This window comes from Perognathus longimembris, chromosome 14 (genome assembly GCF_023159225.1).
Source record: "Perognathus longimembris pacificus isolate PPM17 chromosome 14, ASM2315922v1, whole genome shotgun sequence".
In the NCBI taxonomy this organism is placed as follows: Eukaryota; Metazoa; Chordata; class Mammalia; order Rodentia; family Heteromyidae; genus Perognathus; species Perognathus longimembris.
Window position 1 is genome coordinate 32866236 of NC_063174.1, and position 5213 is coordinate 32871448.

Here is a 5213-nt window from a genome sequence, read left to right on the forward strand (position 1 = left end):
TTGAGATACTGAATCAAGAGAAAACATTTTTTTTGGCAGTCCTGAGGCTTGGGACTCAGGGCCTGAGCACTGTCCCTGGCTTCTTTTTGCTCAAGTCTAGCACTCTACCTCTTGAGACACAGTGTCACTTCCAGCTTTTTCTGTGTATGTGGTGCTGAGCAATTGAACCTGGGTCTCATGCATGCTAGGCAAGCACTCTACCACTAAGTCACATTCCCAGCCTAGAGAAAACTCAGGCCAAGAACCTGGATATTTTTTTTTCACAGAGAAAGATGTACAGCCAACAAATAGATGAAAAAATGTTCAACATCTCTCATTGTCATAGATGCATCAGGGAAATGATAATTAAATCCACAGTGAGTTACCATGTCACACTTGTTAGACTGGTGATGAGCAGAAAGATGAGAGATAAGTGAGTGGGTAGAGCCAGGGGGAACCCTCCATGTTGTTGGGTGTGTTGTAAATTACTGTAGCCACTATGGAAAACCCGGGCATTGGCACTCCCATGGGACCTACTGTGCCATTTCTGGGTACATATCCAACACAATTGAAATCTGGGTGTGGAAGAGTTGCTTGCCTTCCCACACCCACAGCAGCATGATTCACAGTAGCCAAGGAATGAAAACAACCGGTGCATAGCCATTGTCAGGTGAATGGATACGGAACATGTGTGTACATATAGTGGAATAGTATACAGCCTTAACACAGTAATTGGGCTGGACTTACAGCTCCGTGCTGGAGTTCTTGTAGAGCGTGAACAGGGCCCCAGCAATAGAAGAAAAGAAGTTCTTGATTGGTTGTTCCTGTTCTGGACCAAGTGTTGTCATTTCTCCAGCGCCCTGCCCCACCCTCGCTCCTCTGTTTCCAGAGATAACATCACCTCTTATATTCCTCAGAAAAGTGAAATCATTAGTGGCAGCTTCCTTCCTTCTTCAAACCTTCTCTGAATGCCCCCCATGGGGGTAGATATATTTTGCAAGTCCTGGAGTCTTAGAGTGAATGGAGGAGTAAACTTACCAGAAGTTTCCCAGACCCACAGTAGGAATGTTGTATTTGAGCTGCTCTGAGTTCCGAATCTGTTCCTCAGATTCCTCCGACTGTGGCTGCCAGCCCCTCTCACCCCAAACTGTCAGCGTGGATGCCTCTCCCCCCATCCTCAAGTCCTGTTTCTGTCTCTACAGCTCCCACCCCAGACGCCTCCATGGTCATGCTGGAAGCTTCATTTTATTTCTCCTGCTTTTGAGACTGGGCTGTTTCTCTCATTTTTAGTTTACTACACACACACACACACACACACACACACACACACACACACACACACACACACCTACCTTTTGGAGTCATGTGTCAAGAAATGACTTATTTTTCCTATCCTAACATTTGATTTATGATTATCAGTTGAAAAAGTTTCTCTTAGCATTAAAAAAACATTCTAGAGCTAGGTGCCAAGGGCTTATATCTATAATCCTAGCTTCTCTGGAGGCGGAGATATGAGGATTATGACTCAAAGCCAGCATGGGACAGGAAAAATTGGTGAAAGTTTTTTTTTTTAGCTGCTTGTCAATAAGTTTATTGTCTTTCTTAAAAAAAATATTCATAGAAAATTGTTTTAACTCTCAACAGCGTGTTCCTGAGCTCTGAGGAAGCTTGCCTTCTTTTGAGCCACCCAATCTTCTGTGTAAGGGACGTTTTGGGACTATTCCACCTCTTCTTCACCTCTCTCTTGGGCTTCTTGACATAGACTGGATTCTCTCATATAGCAGCGTGTGCCTTCTTGTACATCTCCTCCATCATGTCTGGAGTTATGTTGTTCTTTATGTACTGAGAGAACTGCTTCTTGTAAGAATCTTCATCTTCTTCCATTAGGTGACGCATATAATCTGCGACATTCTGACCCATGATGTGCTTCCGATATATTTCTGCATTGAACTCCTTGCTCTCAGAATCATAACCAGGGAATCGTTTAGTACTGTGAGGAATAGACAAGCTTCCATCCACAGCTCCCTTCAGGGCCCCAAAGACTTTATTGCCAATGGTAGTTCTGGCAAGGCTTGCAAGTGAAGGCTAGCAAGTGAAGGCACCAGGTTTACCATCAATGCTTTCCACATTGTATTCATCTCCAGTCACCTCCACTTGGCCTTCATAGACCTTGTCCATGCCAAACCTATTAAGCCTGCGGGCCAGCAGCAGGCCAGTACAATAGGCAGCTGTGTAATTGGTGAGGCCGACTTTCACACCATACTTGGGTAGCTCGTGTACATATGCTGCACAGACGATCATGTCTCCTTCTATGCGCACATAAGCAATCTGACAAATAATATCTCTGTTGGTTACACGAACTATCATCCTGTATTTGGGTGTGTTGTACTTGTTTTTGTCTTGAATCACCAAGCGTTTCCTAGCATAGTAGTCAGTTTTACCCTCTCATGGTCTTCTGAATTTCACTTGGTATCTCTTAAAGTAGGCCTTATTCTTGACAACTTTAACAAACCCCATCCTGCAGATTAGAGATCCGAGAGCGCAGCTGTACACGCAGGCCCAGCAGCACTTTGGTGAAAGTTTTATCTCCAATTAACTACCAAAAAGCCAGAAGTAGAGCTGTGGCTTAAGTGGTAGAGCACTAGCCTTGAGCATAAAAACTTAGGGATATCGCCCAGGCCCTGAGTCAAGCCTCATTCTCACTGCTCCCTACTTGTGGCAGCCGGTACTCTGCTTTGTGTGTAAGTGCTATTTCCAGTGAGTGCTGACTGTTTTCAGTATGTCTCAGGAGTGGTGATTCTGTCTCCGAGAGAGCCCTCAGGACCTCCACTGTGGCTTTGAGAGTCTTCCTCCTTAAGATTTTCTTTGTACTTTGTTTTAGTATTGTGACTAGCTTTTCATTTTTACCCCTGGTTAAGAAATGAGGCAGGGAGGTTTAATGGGCTTACTCTTTTTATTTTATTTTATTTTATTTTATTTTTGAGGTACTGGGGATCGAACCAAGAACACTGTACCTGCTAGGCAAGTACTTTGCCACTGAACTATATTCTAGCCCTGGGTTTACTCTTCCTTGTTAGTTTTACAGGTTTATACTATTCATATACTAGTGTACATGCATGTCTTGTAATGAACACTGAGAGCTAGTTGTAGCTGGGCATCGGTGGCTCACGCCTGTAATCCTAGCTATGGAGGAGTCTGAGATCTGAGGATCACCATTTGAAGTCAGCTGGGGAAGGAAAGTCCGTGAGACTGTCATCTCCAATGAAGCACCAAAAAAGCTGGGAGTGAAGTAGTGGCTCAAGTGGTAGAGTGCTAGCCTTGAGCTGCAAAGCTTAGGGACAGCGCCCAGGCCTCGAGTTCAAGCCCCAGGACCAACACACACACACACACACACACACACACGCGCGCGTGTGCACGCGCCTAATTATATTTGCAGTTTGTAGTTGCACTTCTTTTTTTCTTTCAGATGAATTCCAACAATCTGTGTGTAAAGAGCATTATCATTTCCCTTCTGCAGTGGAGTCTGCTGTAGTTCTGAGCATCTGGGCCTTGGTCTAGGCCAAGAGAAAGCTAGGGTGGTGGCTGCAGTGCCCCAGGGTGCTGTCATCATGGGGTAAGTGGTTGCCTGGCAGCTTGGTTGGTATTTGCTGAGTGGCACTGCTTTGTTTTGAGCTCAAAGGCATCATAACCTGACAGACACCATGCATTTGTTTTCCCGATTGGTGGGGTGCTGATGGCTTTTGTGGTGGTCATTAAAAGAATCAAGTGCTGGAGCTGGGAATATGGCCTAGTGGAAGAGTGTTTGCTTCATATACATGAAGCCCTGGGTTCAATTCCTCAGCACTACAAATATAGAAAAGAGCCAGAAGTGGCGCTGTGGCCCAAGTGGCAGAGTGCTAGCCTTGAGCAAAAAGAAGCCAGGGACAGCGCTCAGGCCCTGAGTCCAAGCCCTAGCATTGGTAAAAGAAAGAAAAAGAGAAAAAAAGAATAAAGTGCCGGGAGGAGATAATAATAGTGGCTGCTGGTGGTTTATGCTTGTAATTCTAGCTTCTTAGGAAGCTGAGATCTGGAGAGGATCAAGGTTCAAGGCCAGCCTAAGCAGAAAAGTCCTCCAGACTCTATCTCTAGAAAAATTCCAGTCTGGAAATGTGGCTTGAGTGGTAAGTAAGGTCCATCAGCTAAGCAAGTGTGAGGGTCTAAATTCAAATCTCAGTACCAGCAAAATGAATTACTTGATCTGAGGATTTTGTACCATTGTATCTAGTCAAAAAAAAAAAAAAGGCTACCAGAAAAATCACAGGGTTAAGAAAAGTTAATGGGAAAAAGATGAAGAAAGTTACTGCCTGTGTGTTAGCCACTGTCTATTGTGTGCTGGAGAGCAGGTCAAGGTTAATGAGCGTTGATAGCTGGGAAGAGCTCTATCACTGCACAGACAAAGGGAGGCCTTCAGAATGCCTGGGAGCCCATAAATAACGGGGTGCAGCTGAAGAAGAGAAGAAAGAACAAGGGAGGCACCCCAGGAGAAATGGTGGCATTGCAATCGCTGTCAGGCCACGATGGAGTGCCACTCTGCCAACCTCTGTGAAGATAGCAATGCCACCATGGAGACTGTCAGCAGTGATGAGAGAATGAAAGACCCATTGAATCACCACAAGGCCTTCTGGGGGGACTTTGTAGAAATTCTTGACACACTCAGAAGATTTTGCTTTATTTTGCATTGGTCCTGGGCTTGAACTCAGAACCTGGGTGCTGTCCCTGAACTTCTTTTGCAGTTCTCTACTACTTGTGCCACAACTCCACTTCTGGATTGTGATTAATTATAGATGAGAGTTTTATGGATGTTTCTGTTCATGATGGCTTTGAGCTGTGAGCCTCAGATCCCAGCTTCCTGAGGAACTAGGATTCCTGACATGAGATGAGCCCTGGTGCCCGGCCAGAGGATTTTTCTAATATTTGGTTTTTGTCATTTTTCTGTACATGAGGGATAGATGGACGGGTTCTGGGGTGCATGGACTGAAGACTTGATCCTGATGAATGTTACACCGTACTCATTGTTGCATTGGCTTCTCATAAAATAAAAACAGCATCCTTTGCTTTGCATTATTTGCAAGGCAAACAATGCATTTATCATTTGAAATAGTAAACATGCTCCCAAGTAAAAAGAAGAAAATAAAAATCACCCATAGGGCTGGGAATATGGCCTAGTGGTAAAGTGCTCATCCCGTATACATGAA

At 44.7% G+C, this 5213-nt stretch overlaps 1 pseudogene; it reads right to left on the minus strand.

Moving 5' to 3' along the window:
* Positions 1 to 1609: 1609 nt before the first annotated feature.
* Positions 1610 to 2543, minus strand: LOC125362971 (annotated as a pseudogene).
* Positions 2544 to 5213: the final 2670 nt, after the last annotated feature.